Genomic DNA, 20824 nt, shown 5'->3' with positions numbered 1-20824 from the left:
CAGGGGATAGAACCTTGAATACATTTTGCTACAGGGCTACACTTCTAGCTCCACTACGGGTGAATGGACTCACAGCTCCCTTAGTTGAATCTTGCCTCCTTGAGGCCAGTTTAGCAGGGAGCCTTGAACCACACAGGAAAAGAATATTCTATGCTTGAACTTTAGGCCCAAGTCTGTGACCAGTGAACTGGGAGAAATAACAACAACAACAAAAAATTATCAGAAAAATAGAGATCAGTTGAGAATCCTCCCTTTAAAGGTCAGGAAACTTTGCTCTTCAAGTCTGCCCCAGTAGGCCTTAGTGCTGATGGAAACTGCCTGCACATTCACGCTTCTTCCAGGTGTCTACCTGCTTTGAACTAAGCAGTACCATGCCTGGCTGGGCAAATGAATACAAGCGGGGGAGGGGAGAGGTCAAGTTTTGGCTTAATGTTTCCTTTAATAAATTGCATGTTTTTGGAAACATAGCTCAGACCTGTCTCCAAGTATTAACTACCAGAGCTGTAGCATTTGCCACGTTCATTTGCTGTTAAAAATTGGCCCAGGCTCCAAGCGGCTTTCATGCTATCAATCTTAGATAAGCCCCAAGATCAGACGTGGGAATTTTGCAATAGCATTTTAACCCCACGGTCTGTCTGTCCTGCAAGCAATGTGTGTGTGTGTGTGTGTGTGTGTGTGTGTGTGTGTGTAGGCGGCAGGGGACAGTGCTGAAATGACCCATTTCTGCCCTGGGGTTCTGGCTGCAAACTGGTGGCTTGGACGGGGTGGGGGAAGGGTGGTGATAAAGGACTGCTGTCAGGAGTGCGCACTCATGTGGAGTACCTGTGCCAATGGAGTTTCTTTGTACAAGCTGGTAGCGCTGCTGCGGCCTCCTGGGGTTGGGGGCAGTGACTGCAATGGCAGAGCTCTGGGAAGCTGAACACCGCCTCCGAGCCTGCCTTGCTCCTGGCACTGGTCTCCGCTGGTCACAGGACAGTCTCTGCCCTGGTTTGGGAGACTGGGGTGAGCGAATCTAGCTTCCCGGTTGCCTGGGAATCTAGCTTCCTTGTCTTCTCCACTAATGCTGTCCTGTCCTGGATATTCACAGGGCTAGTGTGACTGTGAAGGCGACTCAAAGGTCAGGCAGGGAACCTTGGGAAAGGGGCAAAACCTACCCAGGGACACAGAGGCCAGGTAGGTGGATAGCCGCAGGCCTGGGGATTAGCAAAGACCAGCAACCCCTGAGGGCTCACCCTTCTGGTTTCTGGTGCTCATGCTGTTCGCTCATCTCCCACAGCAACTGGAAGTACCCAGCTGAATCCACTAGGGCAGATGGAAGAAGCGACTGGGGTACAGCAAACGTAAACTTTGGAGTTTGAACAGCTATTAACTAAGTTACTTAGTTCAACAAACAGAAAGAAGTTGTTAAAGTGCCCAAGGGATTGGGACAGGGATCTGGTTAAACACAAATAGGTTAAAAAAGAAAGAACAAAGCAGTTAAATAAAGCCCTTCATCTCCCTAGCTGGGAAGACCTTGGTGGTGGCAGGTGGAAGAAAGATGACTTTATTAGATAAGGATTAAAAATCACATGGAATAAATGATCCTAAACAACACTTAGCTTTACAGTCCCCTCTGAGATCCATGAATGGCTACACTTTTCTCCAAAAACACCCCTGAGTTTGGGCTGGTGCTAGAACTCAGTAGTATATAGTGCTCACCTGGTAGTTTCAATTTTGTAAGGTTGGGGTGAAACTCAGGGCCACCCACCTCCAGGTGTTCCACCACTGATCCACACCCCTAGCCTCTAAGAAATTGTTGCTTGACAGTCTCATTGTGTATTACCAACCCCAAATCAAAACTCAGCCCCCCCTTTCTTTTCTTTTGAGACTGTCTCAGGTAGTCTGGGTTGGCCTTAAACTAGTTATGTAGGTGAGAATAGCCTTGAATCCTCCTGACTCTGTCCCTCTTTTTCTTTTTCTAAAGAATATTTATTTTTATGTATGTGAGTGTTTTGCTTGCATATATGTTAGTGCACTGCATATATTCATGCCTGGTGCCAGTGGAGACCAGAAGAGGATACTGGGAACAGAACCCAAGTCATCTGCAAAATTAGCAAGTGCTCTTAACTGCTGAGCCCTAATTTTTTCTTCTTCTTCTTTTATTTTGCCTGCATGTGTGTCCATCTGAGGGTGTTGGATCCCCTGGAACTGGAGTTGCAGTTGTGAGCTGCCATGTAGGTGTTGGGAATTGAACCCAGGTCTTCTGGAAGAGCAGCCAGTGCACTTAACCACTGAGCCATCTCCCCAGCCCCCTAAAAATTTTTCTTAAAAAGCAATGGAGGGTGTGGTGTATGCATAAAATCCTAGCACTGCAGAGGTGGAAGCAGGAGGTCACCAAAAGTTCAAAAACAGGCTGGTTTATATGAAGAGTTCCAAGCCAGCCATGGATGCATAATGAGATCATTTCCAAAATTCAAAATTAAAATAGGGGCTAGGGACATGACTTATTTGGTAAAGTACTTGGTGTGCGAGCATGAGGACCCAAGTTTGGATTGCCAGCGCCTACTGAAAAGGCCTGGTGTAGCATGTGTCTTCATATCTGTAACACTGGAGTAGAGAGTGTAGCATCTCTGACCAGCTAGGCCAAGTTAAGTTCAGTCCCCAGGATCCATATGGTGGAAGGTAAGAACAGACTCCCACAAACTTTCCTCTGACTTACACATATAGACTATGACCTAAGCATGATTCTCCCCTCTCCCATAAATGAATAAATGTAGTTAAAAATAAAACATCTAGTATTTCACTTGAGATATGTGTACTTTATTGTATGTATATACTCTAAGATAGTTTGTCCTGAATATACTGTCCCATTCTTTGCATTCTGAATTATGCTAAAATCCCCTGACACATTTAAAACATCATCAGCTTGGCATTATAATTTTAATTCACTTAAGGAGGAAAGGAAGAAAATGAGCAACCCAAAGCATACACACACACACACACACACACACACACACACACACACACACACAAAGAGTTGGACATGATCATGCAGCACACACAGTAGCCCTGAGCTGCACTCCCAGAACTCAATTCAAAGTTTAAGGACAGGAACTTGGAAAAAGCAGTTTCTGGCTTTCTTCACCGAAGGACATACTTAAGCCAATTATTCTACTGTGTTGTCAAACATCTGCAAAGCAAGGAGACTCCCAAACTGTGTAGTTAGAGTTTTCCTGCCTGGCCCAGTCAGGACAAATCTCTCTCACCCACCAGTCCCACAGTCTCTCAGACCCAACCAAGAAAGCACACAGAAACTTACATTGTTTAGAAACTGTATGGCCGTGGCAGGCTTCTTGCTATCTGCTTCTTCTATCTTAAATTAACCCATTTCTGTTAGTCTATACTTTGCCACATGGCTTGTGGCTTACCGGTGTCTTTACATGTTGCTTTTCATGGCAGCAGCTGGCGGTGTCTCTCCCCAGCTTTCTACTTCCCAGAATTCTCTTCTCTCTTGTCCCGCCTATACTTACTGCCTGGCCACTGGCCAATCAGAACTTTATTTACACAGAGTGATATCCACAGCACTTCCCCTTTTCTTTTTTTTTAAGGAAGGTTTTAACTTTTACATAGTACAATTACATATAACGAAACAATTATCAAGCAAGAATTACAGTTACAATATTAAAGAAGATATCCTATCTATCTTATATTTGTGAGTCTAATGTTTTATATCTAACTTATCTTTTATCATAACTGAGGAAATTATAACTATCTAGTCTTCAACCACATCAAAGACCTCAGAAGGATATAATATTACCTGAGAACCGGGAGAAGGATGTAAGCATTTTTCAGGAGCCTTGCAAGAGTAGACAGAGACAGCTGGCAGCCTGGACAGTCACCTAATGTTTCTTTGTAAAGTTGGGGCATTTGTCTTCAGCCCACAGGGCTAGAGTCTCTTGGTCACTTTTTTTTTTTTAGTGTCCTGTAGAATGTCTGGCAGTTTCCTCTGCGAAGCAGGAACCTGAAGGACCAGTTTGTAAAGCAAAGTTTAGTGGTCACCCTTCTATGGGTCCTGCATGTCCAGTTGATCGAGCAGTCCAGGCAAGAACAGTTTCTTGTCCAAATGGCTATTTTTGCCAAGGTGAAGATAAGCTCATATGAAGTGTCTTCAATGCCCATCCTCCTCTCTGAAGTAAAACGGTGCTGCCAGGAGCAGACATGTCTCACTGTCCAGAAAGTCTAAATTTTAAAAATATTTTAAATGCCATATTCTGTAGACCTTTGAAGTGTTTGAAGATTACCTGTCTATTTGAAATATCTCTGTGTATACCTAGAAGACTTAACTAACATGGCTATGAGTATGATTATCACAGATGACCAGTTATTAATCTATTTTTAATTATCCATTACAATTTTAAATGAGCTATATAAACATAATACCTTAAACAAGAGTAGAAATATACACACAATATAACAAAATTAACTAAGTTTGTATCAATAGACTAAAATCTAAACCAATGTAAAACATTTTAAACAAGTTGTTGCTCTTTAGAAGTAAGTTCCCTAATCCACCCTTTCATCCTATTATATCTATATCATATTTCCCTTTCTTCTTTAGAAAGAGATCTCATTTATAATCAACCTGCTTTAAAGAAAAATATTGTTTTTTTTTTTCTGTCCCACACCAGAGGGCTCTTCTGATTTGGGACACAAGAATCTCTTAATCTTTTCTTTTATATGTCTGGGTTTAGAGAAGGAGTGAGCCAATTCCATCTCCAAAGCCAGCTTGATAATTTTGGGAATGTGGGTGTAGTTTCTCTTACTACTTCCTGCTGGAGGGGGGCGCTGTATCTTATGGGGATACAAAGAAAATTTTAGGATTATGTAGTAGTCTGTGAGTTTAAACCTCTGAGCCAGTTGCCTTGAAACCATTCTGGATGTCGGATCATCTGGGCCATGGTGTCATTGGAGACCTTTCAGGTGGTCTTGGCTGATCCAACCTGATGTATCTTAATCTGGAACAAATCCACAGCCTCTGGCTTTCTGTGGAAACAAAAGCAGAGACTCCTTTCCAAAGCAACATATCCTTATATCCAAATTTTGAAGTCAAGATACCTTTAAAATTTACATATTTGTTTAACTCAACAGCTTTTACAATCAAATCTTTTTCTGTAGTTAAAAATCCCAAAGACAACATAAACCAGATTCTCTGTGTAATATCCATCTTTGTAAGATTGAAATGCCACTGTGGCTGCTGGCTCCGCCCACCTCAGCTTCCCAACATGGCGGTGGTACAGTTTACCGCCAGCTCTGGGTCTGGAGCCATGTGTACCATCAACTATCAGAAGCAGTTCTATCAAAGCAGCGCATAGCCCAGAAACCTTTTTTTTTTTTTTTAACTAGCAAAGGCTAAATCCACCATGCAGCAGAGTAAAGTGTCACTTATAGATTCCTCATTCCCGCCACATTGCAGGTCAGACAATCACGCCAGGAACTCGCCATAGTAGCTCAAACCGGCAGGCTGCCACTAACTTGAGAGAGACAACTAGGAAGTTCTTTTTAGCTCTGTTTTAGAATCTTTTTTCTCAGGTTTTAGGTGGAAATTCTTGCCAACACGTTGGGTGCCATTTGTGTGTTCAGCTGAAAAAAAAAAAAAAAAAAAACATCTACCAAACACACTAAGCCACCCAGAGAAATATGAGAATTTTTTTTGAGGAAGTGAGATGGGATTTCACTCTATAGCCCAGACTGACCTAGAACTCGCAATGTAGCCCAGGCTAGCCTCAAACTCAATGTGATCCTCCTACCTCAGCATCTCAATGCTAGATTATAGGCATGTGTCACCACACCCGCCTTCTGCTGTAGTTTCTAAGCAGTCTCCTCTTGTTCCTGTCCTGTCTTCTTCTGCCTCCTAGAATGCATATGGCACCCTCCCTAGTCTGTATCTCAGCCCTGATCTTTCCCAAAGCTACAGCAGGAGATCAGCCTCTTTGAACAGTTGGCAAGCCTATCGAACAGTCCCAAAGCAGTCCTCTGCCCAGCAAACTTCCTGCTCTAGACGTCTTCATGGATGGGACCATCCAAACTGGGACATCTCACTGTATTTCTCTTGTTTCCTAACTCAAGTTCATAGAAATCGTCCTTCTGACAATCTCAGATGGACTTCTAGAACCCACATGGTCCTGACGGAAGGTGCGAGAACCTATTCTTGCAAGTTGTCCTCTGACTTCGGCAAGTGTGCCCTGGTACACACACACACACACACACACACACACACACACACACACACACACACACACAAGGAAATTTCCTATATTGTAGCCATAGGTGGAACCTGGGTCCTCTAGTCTGGTGTAAGTTTTTACAAAATGGTGCAGATATCTTTGGTGAGGTTGCCCAAGGTAGCAGTGTAGCCCCTGACCAAAGTGCAGCAATCAACATCAACCAGAATTATTGCCTTCTGCACAGGTATTGAGAAGGTACTAGTACCTCTGGGTGGAGGTTAGGTGCAATAGCCACCTTGCTCTCAGAAGCATCTCCACATAGACACACCTGGGCCTAGCCAAGGCTTCTACACTAGCCTGGTCTTTAATGGGACTGGGGAGCTGAATCAGTAAAGTGCTTGCTTTGCAAGTGTGAAGGCCTGAGCTCAATGCCTAGAACCTGCCATGTATGGTGGCATGTGGTTGTAATCCCAGTGCTGGGAGGTGGAGGCAGGAGGGTCCCTGGGGCTCAATGGCCAGCCTGTCCAGCCTAATTGGTGAGATATGAGCTAATGAGAGACACTGTTTCAAAGGAGGGACATCCCCAAACAAAGTTTATTTATTATTTATTATTTATCTCAGACTCTTGATGGGCAGAGTGGGAGACAGAAGACCTCCTTTGTATATTTGATCTGACCAGAATGGCCTCTACAAGTCTGTAGCCTCAGCCCAGAGCTAACCACTGTGGCCTGAAGGCTGCTGCTGAAACCTCCATGGAAGTTGATGTGGCCCCCCCATGCCTAGGCCCAGGGGCTCTGTGCCCCCCCTTCACTGGTATCATTTGCCGTTTGGTGTTATCCTCAGGAAAGAAGAGCAGTCTCCCTTTGATGGCCTTCTGATAGTTTTGACACTGCTTTAATTCATTCAGGCCTCCACTGTTTCTCTCCTAGATTTCTGTCATCCTCCTGGGGACTTCATTTCAATTCTCTGAATCTGCTGCTGAAAAGACTCACTAGATAGGAGTCATACAGGTCTGGGAGTGGTGTTTGTCACCCTTATTTTCTGTCACATACCACGCTGACACACAGAGGTTGTTAAAATAGTTATTGTTTTATTTTTTTCAGGGAGGGATAACCTTATTTTTTAATTTTGGCTTTTTTGAGGCAGGGTTTTCTTTATTATTATTAATTTTTTAAATTTTACATACCAACCCCAGTTTCCCTGCCCTCCTCTCCTCCCATTCCCTCCCCCTACCTCTTTTCTACTCCCCCCATCCACTCCTCAGAAAGGGTAAGGCCTCCATGGGAGTCAACAACAACACATGGCACATCAAGTTGAGGCTAGACCAAGCTCCTCCCCTCTGCATCAAGACTGAGCGAGGCATCTCACCATAGGGAATAGGTTCCAAAACCCAGCTCACACACCAGGGACAGATCCTGGTCCTACTGCTAGGGGCCCCACACACAGGCCAAGCTACACAACTGTGTGTACACACATGCAGAGGGCCTAGGTCGGTCCCATGCAGGCTCCCTAGCTGTCTGTCCATGAGTTCCCATGAACTCAGGTCAGCTAGAGACAGGGTTTTCTTAAGTAGTCCTGGCTGTGCTGGAACTCACTATGTAGACCAGGCTGCTCTTAAACTCTGAGAGATCTGATTGCCTCTGCCTCCTGAGTGCTGGGATTAAAGTTGGGTGCCACTACATCTAGCTGGGACAACTTTATGTAGAAAAACAAATTTAATCTTACAGAAAATTTGTGCCCTCATTTCATCTCTGCTGCTATGTTAGGGGAAGAAGGGGCTTCTTTGGCATACAGTTCCAGGCTACAGTCCATTTTGAGGTGATGTCAAGGCAAGAACTCAAGAAGTTAGTCACATCATATCAACAGTTGAGAGCAGAAAGAAATGAGTGTCACATGTTGCTCACTTGCTCACTCTGCCAGCTTTCCTCACTCTCGTGCAGTTCAGGGCCTCACCTAGGAGATGGTGCCTCTCACAGCGGGCTACATCACTTAACAACCAAGACAATCCCTAGGGCCATGCCCACTGGGCAAACTGATCTAGATGAATTCCTCACAGGGATTCTCTTCCCAGGTGATACTAAACTAACCAGCACAAGTTGCAAAACTAGTGTAAAGAATTTATGATCATCCTTCATCTGGATTTCACAAATGCTCTCTCTCTGTCTCTCTGTCTCTCTGTCTCTCTGTCTCTCTGTCTGTCTCTGTCTGTCTCTGTCTGTCTCTGTCTCTGTCTCTCTCTGTCTCTCTGTCTCTCTCTGTCTCTCTCTCTGTGTGTGTGTGTGTGTGTGTGTGTACGTGCGTGTCTGTCTGTCTCTCTGTCTGTCTGTTTTTGTCTCTCTCTTTCTCAGCGGGGCAGCACTTGAATCTAGGGTCTATGCGTGCTACTACACTACTATATAAACTATACTACTAACCTACATCTTAGTCCCTCAAAGGTGTTCTTTTATATAGCCATAACACAATAGCCAAAATCAAACAAACTTGAGTCTCTGACTCATAGCAATGAGAAAGGAGAACACATACCATGGGGATCTGAGTCATATTGCAGCAACATGGCCTTATTGCAGAGCTTTGGACAGAAACTATTGAAGGATTTGGTCCTGTCTAGGGTGATTCCAGGGAGAGTCTGAAGAATGTCTGCTGTCAGAGAATAGGGATAATTCTATGATTAGGTATTTAAAATTTTAAACTATTATTTTGCATGTATAGGTGTCTTGCTTGCCTGTAAGTCTATGTACTATGTATGCCTGGTAGCTGCAGAGGACAGAAGAGGGTGCAGGATCCCCTACTTGGAGTTACAGATGGCTGTGAGCCACCACGTGGGTACTGGGGATTGAGCCCAGGTCCTCTAGAAGTGCTTTTACTTGCTGAGCCATCTCTCTAGGCCCTAATTAAATTTTTTTTAAAGTATTTTGCCAGGCAGTGGTGGTGCTCGCCTTTAATCCCAGCACTTGGGAGGCAGAGGCAGGCGGATCTCTGTGAGTTCGAGGCCAGCCTGGGCTACCAAGTGAGTTCCAGGAAAGGTTCAAAGCTTCACAGAGAAACCCTGTCTTGAAAAAAAAATGTATGTTATGTATATGCATTTTTTTTTGCCTGCATGTATGTCTGTGCACTATGCACATGTCTCGTACCTGTGGAGGCCAGAAGAGGTGATTGCATAGCTGTAATGGATAGGATAGTTGTGAGCCATCATGAAGGAACTGGGAATTGAGCCTGGATCCTCTGGAAGAGTACATTAATCATCGATTCTCCTCTACAGCCCTTATGATTGGGTATTTTAATTCTTGTCTAGAAGGTAAGGACATTAACAGGGTAGGGTAGTTTTGGTTATTTCTGTGATTTGGACAATCTCTATGACTAGACTTTACTTTTCTTTTGTTCACATCTATTTATGTATTTATTTACTTTTCATTCTATCTCTCTATTTATTTATTTTTATTTATTTGTGTGTGTGTGCACACATAAGCACATGCACCACAGCATAAATTTGGAGGTCAGGAGACAACTTACGGGACTCTCTTCTTCCTCTATTTAGGTTCCAGGGACCAATCTCAGGCCGTCAGGCTTGGCAGGGCAAGTGCCTTGAAACAACAAACAAACCCCTAGCCATCTTTTGGCTCTAGTCTTGTATTTATACTGATCCATCACAGTCACAGTGCGGCTCTGTCTGATGTTGGTGATCTATAAAGCAATTCATATGCAACAGGAGATGATGAAGACCTTGCTAACAGCACCATGGCAGCTTCTGACTGTCAGGGGCTGCATTTTGTATTTGGGGTGTGTGTGTGTGTGTGTGTGTGTGTTGCTGGGAGAGAACCCAAAGCCTTTTACATGCTTGGCAAACATCCCATCCCTAGCTTGGAACAATTTTTATGAAACCAAATTGTAATGATGGGAAGACCTTAACAATCAGAATGGGTCTCCAAAAAGAAATGAGCTTGTTAAAATGTTTAAGGGAGAAATAATGAAATTTTTGTCAACCAAAAGTTAAGCTCAAAGTAGTGACTCTAGTTCAAGGAGAAAGCCATCAGAGTGATTTTTGTTTCTTCAGCCAGGTGTGGTAGCACACACCTGCCATCCCAGCATTTGGGGTGGGGTTGTCAGCAGAGGCAGAGGCAGAGGCAGAGGCAGAGGCAGAGGCAGAGGCAGAGGCAGAGGCAGAGGCAGAGGCAGAGGCAGAGGCAGAGGCAGAGGCAGAGGCAGAGGCAGAGGCAGAGGCAGAGGCAGAGCTCTACACTGTTGCCTGTAGCAGTCTCTGGAGTTCTCTTAACCATTTAAGGATCTTGACTAGGTAAAACCAGATCCTTGGCCCCAGCACAGAAAAGACTTTCAGGGTGAGCCAGTAGGGAGCAGAGTTAGAGTTCATTAGAAACAGGAAGAAAGGCAGGCAGGGGAAGAAGCCAGCACACCCAATAGTATGGGTATGAGCTTCTCAAAGAAGAGGCACTTTGAAGTTTCTTGGCATTGGCTACATATACAGCTTTGATAGCTCTCAAGTTACATTTCAAAGGGCTGCTAAGCAATCCTTGGATTTTTTGATAAATGAGATTATAAGGTGGCTCTGGAGGAGCCTTGGATGGGACTACAACTGATAAGATAAAATCCGGAGCCACTAGGGCTACACAAAGGATCAGGATGTGTCTTTTTTTTCCTTTTCTTTTCTTTTTTTTTTTTTTTTAACTATAAAAGGGTATCTGGCGAGATTCCTAGAAAATTGTACATTTTCATCTGGGAAGGGGAAAAGGTATTTAGCAGTTGTTAATTGTGATGGAGATTTTTAAAGATTTCTCTTATTTTTAATTATGTGTTTGTGTCTCTGTGTGGGTATATGCACATGAATGTGGGTGCCTGAGGAGGCTAGAAAAGGGTGTTGGATCCCATGAAGCTGCAGTTAAGGGTGGCTGTCAACTGCCTGACATAATTGCTGAGGACTGCACTTGGGTCCTCTGCAAGTACTGTTAACCCTTCAGCCATCCTCTGCACCTTGTGTCGGGAATATTGACTCTTAGTTGTTGAAGGGCTTCAACCAGACTTTGGGATGAGGGACTCCTTTCTGTTCATATGTCCCTATAATCTCCCTTGTCTTTCTATCCTGCTTCAGGGGCAGGAGGATCTGGAGTTCAAGGACACCCTTGCCACTAACAAAGAAATGGGAGAAGACTCTCAAAGGTAAAAATTGACTGAGTGGTTAAAGAAAACTCTATTGTGCTTCCTGTGGAGTTGAGAATGATTTTCAACTTGTGAAACGTCTGCACTTCATTCCAAATGCTGCTGTTATAGGCATTCACTACCACACCTGGCTGTTCTGCTTTTTAAAACAAGCTCTTACCCTGTAGTCAAGGCTTGTCTAGAATTCATTATGTAGCCTGGATTGATTTTGATTTCAAACTCTTGGCAATCCTCTTGGCTCAACTTCCCTGGTCCCAGAACTACAGTCATGTGCCACCATGACTAGCAATCCATGACTGAACAATAGATATACATTTTTCCAAAAAAAATTTTTCTCAGAGTCACAGGATCAGGAGGCCTTCCAGTTGGTTGCTGTATGAAGTACATTAGGCAAGATAAAGTGGGAAAGGGGAAGAAAGATTGCTGAAGAAGCAGGGAATTAGCCTTGGACTGAAGTATCTATTTGTCAGCAGCTTTTGAAGTGTTCCTAAGAATTCTTAGGGTTGTTAGATGGTGGTACACACCTTTAATCCCAGCTCTCAGGAGGCAGAGGTAGGTGGATCTCTGAGTTTAAGGCCAGCCTGCTCTAAGAGCAAGTTCCAGGACAGCCAGGGCTACACAGAGAAACTCTGTCTCAAAAAAAATTCTTAGGGTTATTTTTTGGGGGAGGAGAGAAGTTGGAGGCTAGAATTCAAACGGCCTGTTGCATGCAGATTAAACACTTAATACTTAGCTACATCCCAAGCCTAAATTCTTAGCTTAAAGTGGCCCTAGGGAATGGTCACAGCAAAGGGATGTTTACTTGTCAAGTCAGGAAACTGAAATTTTGTGTGATGTCAGTAGCTAACAGTGTCTGACAAGGTATTTTTTTATTATTATATTTGTGTTTTAATTTTACATATCAGCCATGGGTTCCCCTGTCCGCCCCCCTCCTTCCCCTACCCCCACTTTCTCCCCATCCCCTCCCCTCCATTCCCATCTCCTCCAGGGCCAAGACTCCCCTGGGGATTCATTTAAACCTGGTGGATTCAGTACAGGCAGGTCCAGTCCCCTCCTTCCAGGCTGAGCAAAGTGTCCCAGTGTAAGCCCAAGGTTCCAAACAGCCAGCTCATGCACTAAGGACAGGTCCTGGTCCCACAGCCTGGGTGCCTCCCAAACAGTTCAAGCTATTCAATTGTCTCACTTATCCAGAGGGCCTGATCCAGCTGGGGGCTCCACAGCCTTTGGGTCATAATTCATGTGCTTCCATTCATTTGGCTATTTGTCCCTGTGCTTTTTCCAATCTTGGTCTCAACAATTCACGCTCTTACACTCCCTCCTCTTTCTCAACAATTGGACACTTGGAGCTCCACCTGGGGCCTGGCCGAGGATCTCTGCATCCACTTCCATCAGTTATTGGATGAGAGTTCCAGCATGACTGTTAGGGTGTTTGGCCATCTAATCACCAGACTAGGTCAGATCAGGCTTTCTCTCGACCATTGCCAGCAGTCTACAGAGGATGTATCATTGTGGATTTCTGGGGACCTCTCCAGCACTCTGCCTATTCCTGTTCTCATGTGGTCTTCATTTATCATGGTCTGTTATTCCTTGTTCTCCCTTTCTGTTCTTGATCCAGCTGGGATCTCCTGCTCCCCTAAGCTTTCTTTCCCTCAAATCTTGCCCTTCATTACTCCCACTGTTGTCCAGGTTGTTCATGTAGATCTCATCCATTTCTCTGTCATTGGGTGATCCCTGTGTCTTTCCTAGGGTCCTGTTTTCTAGGTAGCTTCCCTGGAGTTGTGTAGCAGTCTAATCATCTTTGTTTTACATCTAGTATCCTCCTATGAGTGAGTACATACCATGTTTGTCCTTATGAGTCTGGGTTACCTCACTCAGGATGATTTTTTTTCTAGATCCTTCCATTTGCCTGCAAACAAGATCAACTCAAAAAAAATCAGTAGCCCTCCTATATACAATAGACAAACAGGCTGAGAAGGAAATCAGAGATACATCACCCTTTACAATAGCCACAAATGATATAAAATACCTTGGGGTTACTCTAAGCATGTGAAGGACCTATATGACAAGAACTTTAAGTCCCTGAAAAAAGAAATTGAAGATATCAGAAAATGGAAGGATCTCCCATGCTCATGGATAGGCAGGATTAACATAGTAAAAATGGCGATCTTACCAAAAGCAATCTACAGATTCAACGCAATCCCCATCAAATTACCAACACAATTCTTCACAGACCTAGAAAGAATATTACTCAACTTCATATGGAAAAACAAAAAACCCAGGATAGCCAAAAGAATCCTGTATAATAAAACAACTTCTGGAGGCATCACAATCCCTGAACTCAAGCTCTACTATAGGCTACCATAATAAAAACAGCTTGGTACTAGCATAAAAACTGACACGTGGACCAATGGAATTGAATTTAAGACCATGACACTAACCTGCACACCTATGAACATATAACTTTTGACAAAGAAGCCAAAAATGTACAATGGAAAAAAGAAAGCATCTTCAACAAATGGTGCTGGCATAACTGGATGTCAATGTGTAGAAGGCTGCAAATAGATCCATATCTGTCACTGTGCACAAAACTTAAGTCCACGTGGATCAAAGACCTCAACATAAATCCAGTTACTTTGAACCTGATAGAAGAGAAAGTAGGAAGTACTCTTGAACACATTGGCACTGGAGAGCACTTTCTAAATATGACACCAGTAGCACAGACACTGAGAGAAACAATCAATCAATGGGACCTGTTGAAACTGAGAAGCTTTTGTAGAGCAAAGGACACGGTCAACAAGACAAAGCGACAGCTTACAGAATGGGAAAAGGTCTTCACCAAACCCACATCTGACAGAGGGCTGATATCCAGAATATAAAGAACTCAAGAAATTAGATATCAAAATGCCCAACAGTCCAATTGAGAAATGGGCTATAGAACTAAACAGAGAATTCTCAGCACAGGAAGTTCAAATGGCTGAAAGACATTTAAGGAATTGCTCAACATCCCTAATTATCTGGGAAATGCAAATCAAAACGACTCTGAGATACCACCTTACACCTGTCAGAATGGCTAAGATCAAAAACACAGAAGACAGCTTATGCTGGAGAGGATGTGGAGCAAGGGGAACTCTCCTCCACTGCTGGTGGCAATGCAAGCTTGTACAGCCACTTTGAAAATCAATATGGCGCTTCCTTAGAAAATTGGGAATCCATCTCCCCCAAGACCCAGCTGTAGCACTCTTGGGCATACACCCAAGGAATGTTCAATCATACCACAAGGGCATTTGCTCAGCTATGTTCATATCAGCATTGTTTATAATAGCTAGAACCTGGAAACAACCTAGATGCCCTTCAACTGAAGAATGGATAAAGAAAATACGGTACATATAGACAAAGGAGTACTACTTAGAAGATCTTTTCATTTAAGGCTTAAAGGCAGTTTTTCTCTGGCATCTTTTAGAAAACAACCTTCAGGTTTGAGATTTTGTACATGCTTGAGAGCATTTTTTTTCCTTTTTGTAGTTTTGATGATGAAACTCAGGGAAGCCTTCTCTTGCTGAACTCCATTACAAACACTTGTGCTTAGTGGGGATGAAGCTGAGGTCATATCTGAGACCCTAAAATAGTTGGTCATATACTCTTGGAATAGGGCACAGCTCAGAAATGAGAATATTTTCTAAGAACCTGTGCAAACTCATTATTAGCTCAGAAGGAGCTAAACTTGGGACTGCCAGAGGAGACAGACAATTTTGTCATTAAGATGACAGCAAGCCAGGCAGGTGGCACATACCTGTAATCCCAGCACTTGGCAGGTACAGACAGGAAGATCAGAACTAGTCTCAGCTACATAGAGAGTTCAAGGCTAGTCAGAGCTACACAAGACCCTATCTAAACAAACATCTAAAAAATGAGTCAACTATTTATTATGAATGATTAACTTATTTATTTTAATGGCTGCATTTTAATTTTGATCTCTGTAGTATTTATCTGTGAATGTAGTCAATAGAGAAAAATGCAGCCACACTTTTTGGGTAGAAACATATGTTAAAAGTGAACATTTTGCCTGCGTGGTGGTGGTGCATGCCTTTAATCCCAGCACTTGGGAGGCAGAGGTAAGTGGATCTCTGTAAATTTGAGGCCATCCTGGTCTAAAAGTGAGTTCCAGAATAGCCAGGACTATTACACAGAGAAACCCTGTCTAAACAAAAACAAAAAACAAACAAACAAAACAAAATAAAAACCAAAAAAAGTGAACATTTTGAAGACTTTTTTCAACTGATGAAAGAAATTAGCCTAGAATTATGCTTCCAGAAGTGGAGTGGAAACTGCCCCCTTTAAGATGCCATTCTTTTTTTTTTGTTTTTGTTTTTTGAGACAGGGTTTCTCTGTGTAGCTTTGCGCCTTTCCTGGAATGCACTTGGTAGACCAGGCTGGCCTCGAACTCACAAAGATCCGCCTGCCTCTGCCTCCCTAGTGCTGGGATTAAAGGAGTGTGCCACCACCGCCCAGCAAGATGCCATTGTTTATTTTGGTTTATATAATTAATTGTTTGTTTGTGTGTGTGTGTGTGTGTGTGTGTGTGTGTGTGTGTGTGTGTGTGTAGGTTAGAGGAAAACTTTCAAGAGTTGGTTTTCTCCTTCCTCTTTTTGGGTCCTTGGAATCAAACTCAGGTCATTAAACTTGGCAGTAAACATTTTTACTCTCTGAGCTATCTTGCCACCCTGAAGGCACTATCCTCATAAGCTAAGAATTTGGTATTTGAAAGTTCATCTTCAGGGAATGACATGTAATATAGTTGAAGTGAAGGTATTACCTTAAGAGTATTATAACTGAAGACACTGTGGGTGAATTTGCTAAATGTAATGACTCTGATAAAATTTTCATTCACAAGGAAAATGTATTCATTAGATTTTCATGTAGTGATTTGTTTTTACTTTGTAATTTGTAGTCCTCAAAAGGCAAAATCAAAATCCATCCTTACACTTAGGTTTCTTTTTCTTTCTTTCTTTGAATAATGGTAATACTTTAGGCTGCTAATATTCTAGTGGTTTCTGCGAGCCTTGGTAATTATGTTTATATAATCAGTTCTCTGTACTTCTCATTAATTTATGCTTGATAAGACTGGTGTCATTCTAGGAAAGAATAAGAGATTGCATTCAGTGGCAATCTTTTTCTTACTTTGAACTGTCAGTTTCTAATATCTCCAATGTATTTATTAACCAATTTAATATTTTTTCAAAAGTATATGACATTTGTTCATTTATTTAGTGTGTGTGCTGTACACACATGTATGGTTATACATTTGCCATGGCACTTATCTGGAGGTCAGAAGACAACTTGTGGGAGTTGGTTCTCCTACTGTGTGGGCCCTGGGGATAGAACAAAGATCATGAGGCTTGGTGGCAAGTGCCTTTACCTGCTGAGCCATCCTGTTGGGCTCCCAACTTAATATCGTATCTAAGGTCTTGAATTTATAATCTAAAAATGTCCACTAGAGCTAATGCTGTGTAATAATGCTCTTTACACTCTAAAGATTTGTCACTCGACATTGTTTAGTAAAATGCTGATTGGCCAGTAGCCAGGCAGGAAGTATAGGTGGGGTGACCAAAGTAAGAATTCTGGGAAGAGTAAGGGTGGAATCAGGAGTCACCAGCCAGACAAAGAGGAAGCAAGATGAGAATGTAGTGCTGAGAAAAGGTACCAAGTCATAGAGCTAAACATAGATAAGAATTAAGGTTTAATTTAAGTGTAAGAGCTAGTTAGTAATAAGCCTGACCCACTAGCTGAACACTTATTTATGAATTCATTTTTATTTTTTTACTTCTTTTTTTCTTTCTGTCATTTTTTTTGAGAAATTTTTTCATTCATTTTACACACCAATCAAAGATCCCCCCCTCTTCCCTCCTCCTATCCCCTAGTCTTCCCCTCCCAACCTACCCCCACTCCCCTCCTTAAGAAGGCAAGGCCTCCCATGGGGAGACACACTCAGTAGAGGCAAGTCCAAGCCCTTCAGCTTGCCTCAAGGCTATATGAGGTATCCCATCATAAGTAGTGGGCTCCAGAAAGCACACTCATGCACCAGGGATGGATTCCTACCACCAAGGCTCCTCCAAGCAGATCAAGCTACACAACTGTCTCACCATGCAGAGGGCCTAGTCCAGTCCCATGCAGGCTCCACAGCCATTGATCCAACTTTCATGAGTTCCCACTAGTTTGGTTTAGTCATCTCTGCAGGTTTCCCCATCATGATCCTGATGCACTTGCTCATAAAATCCATCTTCCCTCTCTTTGACTGGACTCCTAGAGTTCTGCCTGGTATTTGGCTGTGGATCTCAGCATCTTCTTCCATCAGTCATTGGAGAAAAGCTCTGTGATGACTGTTAGGGTATTCATCAATCTGATCACTGGAGTAAGCCAATTCAGTTCAGGTACCCTCCCCACTATTTCTAGCAGTCCAAGCTGGGGTCTTGAAGAAGATTGATTCCCAATTTTCTGAGAAACAGCCATACTGATTTCCAAAGTCCAGCCAAACATTTATAATTAATATAAGCCTCTGTGTGGTAATTTGGGAAGTATATTTAGTAATTGCTGGCTGGACAGAAACTTCCACCTACAAGCTGACATGAAATCCTTATCATTTATGGCAGCAATGTAAAAGTTTTATAAAATTGGACTTTTTTCTAAGATATCTGTTATTATCATGCTATTTAGCTGTTCTCATGTGTATGTAACTGTAGAAACAATGGGGACTCATTTAACTCCTGAGGGTGTAGGGTGCTGGGTGTGTAACTAAGTGGCAGAGCACTTGCTCCAATAAGCATGAGTGAGGCTCCAGGTTCCATCTATAGCATTGCAAAACACAACAGCAAAACCATAAGAAAGTAGAACAGGGAATTTAAAAAAGTTTAAATAATGTACCTCTTATTCTGTATAAACTAATATTACATATACTGTGCCAGCAATTTAATTTTACTTCATTTTGTTTCAGTGCTACGGGTTGTTGTTGTTTGTTTTTGCTATTTTTGAGGGCCTGCCACCCAGCTCCCAAATAAATCACACATGAATCACACATGAATGCTTAGTTTTAATTACAAATGCTTGGACTTAGCTTGGTTTATTTCTAGCCAGCTTTCCTTAACTTTAAATGAACCCATCTGTCTTTTGCCTCTGGGCTTTTAACTTTCTCTATTTTTGTATACTTTCCTTCTTACTCAGTTGCTGGTTGTGTAGCTGGGTGGCTGGCCCCTGCTCTCCCTCTCACAGATTTCTCCTTTTATTTATTCTCTCTGCCTGCCAGCCCTACCTATCCTTTCTCCTGCCTTGCTATTGGCTGTTCAGCTCTTTATTAGACCTTCAGGTGTTTTAGATAGGCACAGTAACACAGCTTCACAGAGTTAAATAAATGCAACATAAACAAAAGTAACACACCTTAAAATAATATTCCCCAACAATAGATGGAGTTCAGGGCCTTGTCCATGATGGGCAATATCTCTATTACCAAATTACACCTCCTGCCTTTGATATTATTTTTAAATGGAAAGTGAGTGTTATAAGACTCCCAGTTGTGGGTGAGCTAGTGGTGCTCACATGCTTTTACTCTCAGCACTTTAGCTTTGCCATTTTTTTTTTTTGGAGCTGAGGCAAGTGCTCTACCACTGAGCTAAATCCCCAACCCCTATTCTCAGCACTTTAGGAGGTGGAGGCAGGCAGATCTTTGAAGACTAGCCTAGTCTACATAGTGAATTCCAGGCCAGTCAGGCTATGAAGTGAGAGCCTGTCTCAAAACAAGAAAAACAAAACCCATAAATGACTCAGTTGTGTCAGAAGTGTTGAGGACTATGGGGGTCCAGCCCCTGGATCGTCCCCTCCCAGGGTCCAGGAAGAATCTACAACCAGCTGATAATTAATCTTTGATGAAAAGAAATGAATCTATGTACACAAAACTCCTAAGTCCATACATTTTATTATTCTGTGCCAGTTACAAGCTTCTATTCTGCTCTCATATTTAGCTCTTTTCTTGCCTGATTTCTCTCTACATTTATCTGCTGTCCCCTCTAGGTTCTATCTTTTGTTTTGTTTTGTTTTTTGAGACAGGGTTTCTCTGTAGCTTTGGAGCCTGTCCTGGACTAGCTCTGTAGACCAGGCTGGCCTTGAACTCGCAGAGATCCACCTGCCTCTGTCTCCCGAGTGCTGGGATTACAGGCGTGTGCCACCACTGCCTGGTCTAGGTACTATCTTAATTCTTTCATCTTAGTTCTGCCCCTTCTAGGTTCTCTCTCATCCATCTAGTTCTTTCCCATATCATCTCCTCTCCCATCTCTCCTTCTCTCTCATCTGTTTCTTCTTCATCTTGTTCTTCCCCATCTGGCTCTTCCTCATCTTCCATCTTGTTCCTCTAGTACTCTCTTCTAGCCCTTCAACCTAGTTCTTCTTCATTTCAGTTTGTTCCTCTCAAGTTCTTACCCATCTAGTTCTTCTATTCTCTTTTCTCTCTCTTCTCTGTCCTCCCAGTGCCCTGGGAGTCCCGAATATATATACAGTTACAAGGAGTAATCCCTTGGCAGTGCAAAGCCAGGCTTCCAGGGTCAAATGGAGGGGTGATAAGAATCACAAAGAGGGGCAATAACCATTAATAACCATTTGCAACCCCAAAGGGAAGTGACCAATGGGGCAATGAATTAACTAAAGGCTAAATTCAGGTAATATCTAAAAAGAGGGCTCTTATGTGCTCAGCTATAATCTTAAATGTGATTGGTGGAAAATGTTAAGAACCTATATGTTGCTAGGTCAATAGGAGAAAATAAAACTGCCTTCTTTTTTTCCTGTGGCCCCTATCTGTCCAAGCTATCTGCCATTTTTCTGCAGGGTGGAGTAAAGTGTGCTCAGTCGCTTGGCAGCCTGTGTACAGCTAGATGCCTCTGGAGATAGTTAAAGGGAGATCTGGAACTAGAGGTAAGCTTTGGAAAAGGAGGAAGTTAAGCTTAATTGGCACATCCACCAGGCCTTCTCAAACAGGTAGCCTGGATGCTTAAGTCTGTTCTTAGAGAGTACAGAGGTGTCTCTGATAAGGTACTTTCCTCCATCTGGGGACGGACCTGGCCGGATGCTGCCAATGATGATAATTACAGGGAGGCTTGAACTGGGTTCTGGCTGAGCATAGATGTCAGTACAGAAAGTTATCTAAATATTCCTAGAAGTGGTTAGGTAAGGAGTTAGAGGTCTATAAAGTTAGTAAGGCTGTAAGAAAGGAGGGTCCGAGCTAAATTTTGTAAAGCTATTACTTAATGTCCACCTGACCTAGGTAGTGTCTCTTTGTGGAATTTATCTTAAATCAGGAGACTTGTTATTACTGTTAGTCCTTGAGTGGCTAAGGGAGATATCTGATTCCAGAGAAAGCCTTTCCTGAGGCTGTTCTCCAAATACCTGGAATGTGTATGTCCAGAGAGTGACCA

Source organism: Onychomys torridus, chromosome X (assembly GCF_903995425.1).
Source record: "Onychomys torridus chromosome X, mOncTor1.1, whole genome shotgun sequence".
In the NCBI taxonomy this organism is placed as follows: Eukaryota; Metazoa; Chordata; class Mammalia; order Rodentia; family Cricetidae; genus Onychomys; species Onychomys torridus.
Note: the sequence above shows the minus strand (reverse complement) of the source record.